We start from the raw sequence: 10,682 nt of genomic DNA, 5'->3' as shown, positions 1-10,682 counted from the left end.
AGGTCGCACCGTGGGGAGGAGGGCTGGGGGGGACCTCCTGCACCCGGGCCGCCCCCTCAGGGCCTCAATCCCTTCTCTGGGTGGGGGGGGCTGACTCGGAGCCCACCACTGGAGACGAGGTAACAGGGCCTCGGTCCAAGCCTTCCCAGAGTAACTCGTGTCGGCACAGGGCTGCGTTGGGGGTACAGTGACCCCTCCCTTTGTGCGGAGAGGTCACGGAAGAGGCCAAGGGCCCCGGCCCCGCAGCCCCGACAAGGGGTCCCGGCCTCCTGCCTGCCCCCGGATGGCGCTTCCGTCCTCAGCATGGGTTTGGTCTCTGAAGGCTGCGGGAGCACGCGGCGCGCGGCATTCCCAGGGCCGCTGCGCCAGCTGGGGAGGGCGCGCCTGCCCCCTTCCTGAGGGCCAGGACCTCGGGGGCCGGCTTTGGGTAGGAACCCGGCTCCAGCCCCCAGGTGGACGTGCGGCCTATAGTTCTGTCCCCGCGGGTCCTTCACGCTCCCATCCCTCCTGGCTTCCCGCCTGGCCACGCACTTAGTTACCATTTTCTTTAAAAAATGTCAGCACTTCGGGGCCCCTGGGTGGCTCAGTAGGTGAGCATCCAACATCAGCTCAGGTCATGATCTCACGGCTTGTGGGTTCGAGCCCCGCGTCCGGATCTGTGCTGATAGCTCAGAGCCTGAGCTGCTTCAGATTCTGTGTCTCCCTGTCTCTCTGAGCCTCCCCCACCCCGAAATAAACATTAAAAAAAATGAAACATGACAAATTAACATAATATCGTAAGACTAAACTTATTTATTTAAGTGCTAACCAAAGGCATATGTATGGAATAGTTTTCTTCCTAACTAAAGAAAGGCAATTAAAATATTTGCAGGGCTGGGGCCTGGGGGGCTCAGTCAGTTAAGTGTCTGACTCTTGGTTTTGGTTCAGGTCATGGAATCGAGTCCCACGCTGGGCTCTGTGCTGACAGTGCGGAGCCTGCTTGGGATTCTCTCTGTCTCTCTGCCCCTCCCCCGCTCTCGTGTGTGTGTGTGCGCGCGCGCGCGCGTGTGCTCTCTCTCTCTCTCAAAAACAAATAAACATTAAAAAAATTCATCACTTCTGTATTCGGGGGCGTAAACAGAACCCCAGCCCTTCTGGCCTGAGTCCATCTGGCGTGGGCGCCCCCACCCCCACCCCGGGGCAGGACGACATGGCGCACGCCTGCCCCAGAGCTGCCGCCCCTGAACGGCTCCTGAGCCGCGGCTGCGTCGCTGTGGGGGCACCAGGCCGGGCAGGCGAGCTGCTGGGAGCTGCCCAGATGGGGAGCGTTCCCAGCCCTGGGAGTGGACGGGGCTCCTACGCAGGACAGAAACATGTGGCCTGGTTTGTGGCCTGAGCCGGGGAAGCAGCTGACAGACGCAGCTTTGCTGTTTCCCGCACGTGCTCAGATCTGTCCCTTCTTCCACTGTGTGGGCGGCAGACACTTCTGCTCAGGGTGAACCGCGCTCCTCCCCGGATGGAAGCGTTACACGCGTGCGGTCGGCCAGTCGCTCGGCCGTGTGTGCTGCACACTGTTTCCCGGTTGGTGCCCGTGGCTCTCGGCTGATCCGGAGTCGTCGAGCCTGGGGCTCCAGGGGCTGCTCACTTCACACGGGCTCTTTGCCCCCAGAGCTGGACCAAACGAGACCCTCAGTCAAGCTGGTGGATGCCACAGTGGGCGTTTAGTCCCTCTCTGCTGGACGGTGGGTGTGGCTGGTATGTGGCCCCCACGGGCACCCAGGAACTCGACCTTCGCTGGACAGGGACGCGGGGTGGGAGGGCCCGCTGCCACGGTTTCGGCAGGGGCCTGGGCAGGAAGCCTGCTCTTCTGTGGCAGCAGGAACGCGCCGGAGTCTCATTCCCACAGTCCCCGTGTTGGCACCCCCATCTCGCCATCGGTCCTGGCTGGTGGGGACGCCCCGGAGCTCAATGTAGGGGCGGCATCTTCTGGTCTCCCAAGTTCTCAACTGCAACAGGAACGGAGGCCTCCGTGAGGGGCCCCAGTTACCTTGGGGGGCCCAGTTCCCCTTGTGTGTGTAATAAGTCCCCCTGAAGCCCGGAGGTTAAAACTGCAGCGTTCCCGTGCACGGTTCAGGCTCGGCGGGCAGTTCCCCCCGGGCTCTGGCGCGGCCGCCCCTGCCTCCGAGGTCAGCTTCCCCGACGGCATCTGGGGGAGCTGGGGGCCCGCTGGGGTCTGGCCGGTTCCTGGCGGCCTCACACACGGGCCTGGCGGTGACCCGCCCGGGGCTGGAGCACCTGGTCCTTCCCCGGCTCTTCGACCAGCCAGGGCCTGTGCTCTCGGGCCAGCTCCCCAGCTCTCCCTGAGAGCCGTTTCGAGCTTCCTCTCTGCACATTCGGCGCCCTCCCTCGCTGCCTGCCGGGGCCGGGAGAGCTCTGTCCCTGCCACCGGCTCCTGGCTCCTACGGGTGACAGAAGGATTGCCCACAACAGACCTTCGAGGGGAGAGCCTGGGACGACCTCGCTGGGTCTGGGGGCCGTGGGGACCCAGGTGCGCTGGGTGATGGGGCATTGGAGCCCGTGGTGCTCGGCGGTGGACCTGGATGGCCGCCCGCACTCCCGGGAGCGATGTGCCCAGGAAGGCGTGTTTCTGCCGTGCGGGCGGCACGGGCCTGCATTGCAGTCTAAGGAAGTAACTTGGTGCGATCAGGGGGTTTGAATCCTGACCCCACAAGCCGGTCAGAGAACAACAGTCCCAGAGGCACCACGGGGACTCTGGACTCTCGCGGCCGCCGTGGCCCAAGTGAGACGCTGCCTCATGGAGCTGGGCGCCGCCGGGTTCCAGGACGGCGGGGTCGACGCCCCCTCCCCTGGCCCCCTGCTGGCCCTGGGCCTGCCCCTCTGCAGGCCGCGTGGACCTCACGGCTGGGCTGCTCTGCAAGCAGGTGTCCCCCCGGCCGCCCTCCGCTTGGAATCCGATCTCAGCATGTGGCGGGGGCGGGGGGTGACCAGTACCAACCTAACTGGGGAAAAGAAGGCTTTCACACATCCAAAGGTTTGCAAGACTTGTCACTTAAATGGCCAGGTGACCAGCAAGGGAAGAACCAACAAGTGTGGGGGCCCAATGGACTCTTTCCAGACGCGTGCGGTTACGAGGGATTTGGAACCCCGAGCAAGGCTACTGTCCCCAACTCCGAGGCGCAAGCGTCCCCGTCAGGCCTTCATGCTGAGGTGTCGCTGCCCCNCGGGGGGCTCAGTCCCTTGAGCATCCGGCTTTGGCTCAGGTCATGATGTCACGGTTTGTGAGTTCGAGCCCCGAATCAGGCTCTGTGCTGACAGTGGGGAGCCCACTTCAGATCCTCCCTCTCCCTCTCTCTGCCCCGTCCCTGCTCGCTCTCTCTCAAACCTAAATAAACATTTAAAAAAATACAGTTCTGGTCTGCAGGGTCGCCTGAGACCATTTCTACGAACTTTATCCCCTCGATTACGGACCACCTCCTCAGGCCTCTTCTCTATCTGGTCATTGTTTACTGTGTTCTAGACATTGTGGCCTCAATGATGGGACTTCTTCCAAAAGATGCTGTTTTGCTCTGGGCGGCACTTGAAGTCCTCGGGGTGCTCTGGTCACGTCAGGCTCGGCTGGACACTTTGAAGGGTGGGTAGCTTTGTGCTTGGTCGCATGTTTTGGCCTTTATTGTGCGTTTCTTTTCCCAAACCCTGGCCTTGCTGGGGTCTCACTTAGTCGGCCCCGTGCCCAGTGAGGACGCTCTGCTCCGGCTGCGCAGGAACACAGTGCCTACCACCCCGTNCCGCAGCCCCGCACCCCTCCTGCCCTCGGCCAGCAGCCCCTCGCCCCTCCTCAGCCCGCAGCCCCGCACCCCTCCTGCCCTCGGCCAGCAGCCCTCTGTCATCTCCCACCCCCTCAGCCCGCAGCCCCGGGTTCCCGCTCCCCTGCTCAGTACAGCCTGGACCCCAGGCCGCACAGGCGCTGTGTGTTGTGAGTCACAAAATGAGAAATCTGCATTTGGCTTTGTCCCCGTCCCTGTACCGGCTCCTAAATCCCCTGGATTCCGTGTGAGGACAAAGAAGGTGCCTTCTGTCATGCTGATGAGGCGGCTCTGGAAACCCCTCAGGACTGGTTGTTTGGGAACCCAGGTACTTAGGGGGGTACCCCTCCCACTCCTGACCTCTGGGTGGCCGAATCTGCCACCCAGTGACTTCCCCCGGCCTTGGGGTCCCCGTAGCTTCCGGGTTGCTGCACCCTGACACAGCCACGTGCCGCCCGTGTGACGCCCCTTCACAGGGACAGAGCCCTGCCTGCAGGAGCCTGCAGGGTCTCCACCTGTGTCTTCACCTGCTTTCCTGAATTGTCGGAGCCACTTAGCAAATTACCCGAACCCGAGGAGGGCCGTGGGAACCTCTGATCACAGCCGGTGGGTCAGAACACAGGTGGTAACCATACAGGGAATGGGCGTCGGAAGCGGGGCCTGGGGATGGTCCTGCGGGCCCTCCAGCCGTCTGCACCGGCTGCCTCGCTGGGGGGGCGCTGGGTGTGGGGAAAGCCCCCCAAGGGAGCTGGTGTCAGACTCGTACCACTTGCCCCTACGGCAGGAAGCTCCCTCCTGCCCCCTAGCAGCTCTGGGCTCTGATCTCCCTCAGCCCCTGAGGCTGCGGCCTTGGGTCCATCCCTCTCCCTTGGGAGGGACTCAAGATAAAAATCCAGGGGGGCGCCTGGGAGGCTCAGTCGGTTGCGCGTCCGACTTGAACGGGAAGCAAATGTATAAAGCCTGGTTGGAACAAAGGATTTTCTAAAACAGTATTATAATTGATAACTATAATTATAACAGATTCCCAGGGACATTTAAAAATCTAAGCCCACTGGGGCGCCTGGGTGGCTCAGTCGGTTGAGTGTGCGACTTCAGCTCAGGTCATGATCTCACAGTTCACGAGTTCGAGCCCCGTGTCGGGCTCTGTGCTGACAGCTCAGAGCCTGGAGCTGCTTCAGATTCTGTTTCCCTCTCTCTCTGGCCCTCCCCTGCTCACGCTGTCTCTCTCTCTCGAAAAAAAGTAAATAAAACATAAAAAAATTGTGGGGGCGCCTGGCCGAGTCAGTCGGTGGAGCTTGGGACTCTTGATCTCGACGTTGTAGGTTCGAGCCCCACCTTGGGTGCAGAGATTACTTAAAAATAAAATCTTTAAGGGGTGCCTGAGTGGCTCAGTCGGTTGAGCATCTGACTTGGGCTCAGGGCGTGATCTCTTAGTTTGCAAGTTTGAGCCCCACGTCAGGCTGTCAGCATAGAGCCCACTTTGGATCCTGTCTCCTCTCTCTGCCCCTGCCCTGCTTGCACTCTCTCTCAAACCTAAATAATCTTAAAAAAATTAATAATAAATAAAAAATAAAAAGTAAAATATTTTTAAAAATTGCAAAGAAAGAAATACAATTAGTTTTTGGCGATGATGGGATTAAATCCCTGGAAAATCCCAGGGAATCAATTCAGATTCTGTTACGGCCTCGATCGCAGCGCTGCGGCTGGACAGAGGCAGCCTGGCCCTCAGCCTGGTCTCTATGAACCAGCTTGTTTGCGGGAAGCCTCCTGGGAGGGGAGATGCCAGTGGCCGCAGTGCCGCACGGTGAGCACGGCCAGGAATAAAGTTAACCAGAAACTCCTCAGATCCAAAGCAGGAGGACTCAGTCCGCACCGAGGGACACACGTGGAGATCTAGCACATTCCAGGGTCAGGGGATTGGATGTCACAAAGATAACAGTCTCCACGCCAGGGAATGTAGCTCACGGCTGTGACTTCACAGGCGCGGAATGAAGCGAGTGTCTGATCTAGTCAGATGAGTCTCGTCCGCGGTCGTGGAAGACTGACTGGGGACGTCGCCGAAGGCCGGCGGGCGGGCTAAGTGAGCCGTGGCACGTGTACAGTGGCTGGTGTTGCCACCACGGACAATAACAAGGCTGCTTTATGGGTGCTGACAAAGGGCTGTCTCCCAGGCTGACGGACGTGTGAAGGACAGCAAGGTGCTGAAGGTATGCTCTTCAGTCATTTGTGAGAGGGGTGTGTGTGTGTGTGCGTGTGTGTGCTAGAAACTTATAAATGGTTTGGCTTCCAGAAAAAGAAAACCTAACTTAGTGTGGTGTCAACAAAGAGCAGTTTATTTTCCTCCCAAGGGGCCCAGAGCAAGTGGTCTTTGTCTCCTGGTGACTCGGCGTTTCCCCTCAGCTTTGTTGCCTCATAGTTGCAAGATGGCTGCCTCTTCTCCGCAAGTCACAGCCATGTCCAAGGAGGGAACGGAGAAGGGGGAAAGGCAGTTCCAGTCACACCTGTCCCATGTTTTATGGAAAAGGAAGCATTTTCTCTGTCCTCTCGTGGGCCCAGCACGGAAGCCTGGGCGGTGCAGCCATCAGCCAAGGCTGGGGCTCCGTGACAGGCAAGGGCAGGGACAGACGTGGTCCTGAGGAGCTCTTCAGAAGGACGTGCGGGGGTGCGGGGCAGGTTGGCTCTGGGAGGGGAACAAGGTGTCTGGAGCCGGGAGGGGTCCTACCCTATCGTGTGGATCCGGCACCGAGTGCATCTACTACCTACACAAGAAATCAATAAAAATAAGTTTCAAAAAAAGAAACCAGTAACCAAAGTATGGCTTTAAAAATGCCACTTTCAAGGGGCGCCTGGGGGGCTCCATGAGTTAAGTATCTGACCGGCTCGGGTCACGATCTCACGGCCCGAGAGTTCAAGCCCTGCGTTAGGCTCTGTGCTGACAGCTCGGAGTCTGGCGTTCGCTCCGGATTCTGTCTCCTTCTCTCTTTGCCTCTCCCCACCTCGCGCTCTGTCTCTCTCTGTCTCTGAAAAATTAATAAACCTTAGAAATTGTTTTAAATGGCACAATCAGAAAGAAAGTTAAGAAACTTTTTTTTTTCAGAAACTTTTTTTTAAAGTACTAGATTGTGATGAGGTTGAAGAGAAATTCATAAAGTAAATCACAAAGTGCTCAGAATTTAACAGCAAAGGAGCCTCTGCAAGTTAAAATTTGTGGGACACGTTTAAAATAGTGTTAGAGACAACTGTATAGCTTTGTGAAGGAAGGAAATAATCAAGAACAGATTACAATGAAACCAAAACAAGAACAGAAAAGAAGTGGTGAAGAAGTCAAAGCCGGCTTCAGGACTGATCAACAACAACAAAAAGAAATAACAAAATTTAGGACAAAAGGGGAAACTAGTGATAGCTGCATGAGAGTTATTTTTTTATTATTTTCTTAACATTTATTTAAATTTTGAGAGAGAGAGCATGAGAGAGAGACAAAGCGGGGGAGGGGCAGAGAGAGAGGGAGACACAGAATCTGAAGCAGGCTCCAGGCTCTGAGCTGTCAGCACAGAGCCCGACGTGGGGCTCGAACCCACGAACCATGAAATCATGACCTGAGCTGAAATCAAGACTCAGTCGCCAGGCGCCCCTGTAGGAAACAATTTTTAAAAAGTACATACCAGGAAATCTGAAAACCCATATTTATAGAAATTTTAAAACCTTGGAATTGGGACCAGAAGAAATAGAAAGCCACGAGAGTTGAACAGTCATCTAAAACTCATAACCAGCCACACCTGTCCCCCCACACACCGCTTCCCAGAGCCCCCTCCCTGCGGTACCACAGCCGAAATCCACCAAACCCTTGGGGACAGATAAGCCCCGCACTGAACTCTCTGCTGTCAGTGCGGAGCCCACTCTGGATCACCTGTCTCCCTCCCTCTCTCTCTCTCTCTCTCTCTCAGAAATAAACATTTAAAAAATCTAAAAAAAAAAAAAGCTTACAGTATTAGCGAACGAAATCCAACAGCGTGTTAAGTCACACAAAGTTCACATCAGAAACATAGGCCTAGTTCAAATGAGACGATTTAACACAGCAATTCACCAGGTGAAAGAGGGAAAGTAAGATCATTCTTACGTTGACACGGATTAAAGTATTTGACAAAGTTTAATGCATATTCATTATTAAAAAAAAAAACACTTCAAAAACAAGAACCGGAGGGGCTCTCCCTAATGTGCACGCACCGCCTCCCTCAAACCCGGCAAATGTCACAGAAATCCACCACGTACAACATAAGCACACTCCTTCTACAGCCCTGTTCAGCATGGTTCCGGAAGTCCAACGCAGTAAGACAAGAAAAAGAATCAGTAGTTTAGGAAGGGAGACCAGATTATGTCACGTATTTTCAGATAACATGGTAACTCGCACTGAGATCCCTAAATAATCAAGAGAGTAACTACTGTTCTGAGTTCAACAGGGTTGCTTCCGTGAGAAAATCAATAGGTTCCCCTAAGCCACAGAGAAAAAACCTAGGAAAGATGTTACGTAAAGAATATACGGACGGGGGCCTGGCTGGCTCAGTCGCTAAGCACGCGGCTCCTGATCTCGGGATCGTGGGTTCAAGCCCCGAGTTGGGTGTGGAGATTACTTAAAATCTAATGTTTGTGTGTATATAATACACCGGAATTAACTTGGAGCCCACAAGTCTTTTATGGAGGGACCCCCTAAAAACCCCAAAACCTGAAATATCATTCCAGGCGGAACAGGAGACTGGAATAGTCTTTCAGCCACGTTTATGGGTGGGGCCAGGCTGTGAGCGCAATGCCAGCGCCCTCTGGTCCTCTGTTGCTTGGCCATGCTTGCCAGGTCTGGTCCCCAAATTCCCGTGCTCTGGAAGCCTGCGGGGGGCTCTGAGCAGTGGAGCGGGGCTCTGCTGCGGCCTCGGGGTCCCTCCGGCCTGTCTTTGATCCCGGGGGCCCACGGCTGGTCCATCCAGTAGTGGTGCTGAGACCCGGCCTTTCCTGAGGACGCCCCTCCCCTGCTGGGCCCTTGGGCTCCAGGGGCAAGACGCCCCGGGCCCTCTACCCCGCAGGTCGGTCACGGGTCAGCAGTCGTGTGGCTCTCCCTGCTCGGCTCTTCATGGCTTGAACTCCTGAGAGAGACATCCGGTGGTGGCGGCCCGCCTGGGAGGCCCGGAATGCCAGGGCGTGCCGGAGCGTGCCAACCCCAGCCCGGCTCAGCCGAGCTCCTGTGTGTGTGTGTGTGTGTGTGTGTGTGTGTGTGTGTGCGCGCGCGCGCACGTGGTGGGTTTGGGGGGCCTGGGGCTGACCCAGCAGGACAGCCAGAGTCAGCTCCTTCCTCAGCTGAGAGAACAGGGGGGGGGGGGGGGCCCAGAGCCTCGGGCAGGCCGGGGATGGTCCCTTCTGTTCAGCTACGCGGGCCCTGGACCTGCTGCAGGACGCCCAGCCGGCCCCGGGGCCTCCCTGGGGTGCTGGCCCAGCCAGGGGTCCCTCTGCCCCGAGGCCGGGATGTGGAGAGGCCGCGGGCGGGGGAGCCCACAGGGCTTCCCGGTGATGGTGATGCAGATGCGGCAGGGACCAGGGACGCTTGCGCACGCAGGCAGAGCAGGGGTGCAGAGGAGGCCATGCCTGCGTGCTGGCAGGGGGAGGGGAGGGTGGACTCTGGAGAGGGGTCTGCTGAGCAGGGGTGGAGCCAGGTGGGTGGAGCAGGGGCTCCTTGGGAACCTGAGTTTGACCTGGGGCTCTGGGGACCCACTGCTGGTAACGCAGGGGACGAACCTGTCCCATGTCTCGTGGCAGCGAGCCGGAATGGAGGGGTTTTGGGGAGCAGAAATAGGGCAGGGAGGGGGCAGGTGAGGAGGGGGACTGGAGTGTAGGAGGCTGGAGGGCGGAGGAGGGAGTGAGGGGGTGCTGAGCGATTGAGGCCAGCCGGTGCTCCCCGGTGGGGCCAGGGGTCCCTGGCACGTATGGGGCTCTGTGGGGTCACCCAGGAGGGCGCCAGAGCGACAGAGGGGCTGGGGAGCGGCCGCAGGAGGCAGCTGACATCCCAGAGTCCTTACTCACCTCTACAAGTCTGTTGCAATGACTCAAAATGCAAACAGTGATGGAGACTGATTTTCACTGCGGAATTATCTGGAAACCACCTTAATATCCAACAATAGGAGATTTATTCAGTACAAACTGGTCCAACCTGAAAGATGGATTGTTCTATGACCCTGTACATCACGCTCTCTCCGTGATCTGGGGTGATCTTTCTGAAGCTCTCATTTGACCACATCAGCCCCCCTGCTCAAGCACCTCCTGTGGCTCCCGCCGCCGCCCGGACCCAGGTGGAGCCCAGCCTCATGCTGACGTCCACAATCACACCTGCACAAGGCACCCCACACTTCTTGCTGGTTTCTTTGCTCCTTGGGGCCCCTCCTGTAACTTTCCAGACCCACCCCGGACGCCCCCCACCTGGGGAGCACTCCCTGCCTCTCTCTCCTCTGACTCTTCCTCTGTTATCAGGTCTGCAGGTGTGGGTGTGACCGGTGCCCAACCTGGGGCTGGGGCCTGGGAGTGAGGGCCTGCGGGGCTGGGGGAAGCGTCTGCGGCCCAGCCAGCCCACCGGGTGGGGCCGTACCCCCCCCAGGCCCCAGGTCTGTCCCGCTCCCCCAGTCCCTGTGACCCCTCTCCCTGAGATTCATGCCCCTGGAAGGCAGGCGGGGGTGCCGCTCACAGCGGGACCGGGCACCCGCGGCGATGTGTTAAATGAACTAATAGAAGCCTGGAGGCGGGGCTGAGGGGTGGAGGGTGCAGCCCTAGGGACGCGGACAGGAACCCAGGACCCGCCCGGTCCCTGCCCACCTGCTGCCCTGACCACACAGGGCCCCTCCGCCT

This window comes from Crocuta crocuta, unplaced genomic scaffold, assembly GCF_008692635.1.
Source record: "Crocuta crocuta isolate KB4526 unplaced genomic scaffold, BGI_CrCroc_1.0 scaffold729, whole genome shotgun sequence".
NCBI lineage: Eukaryota > Metazoa > Chordata > Mammalia > Carnivora > Hyaenidae > Crocuta > Crocuta crocuta.
The sequence above is the reverse complement of the archived record's forward strand: the minus strand, read 5'-3'. Positions refer to the sequence as shown.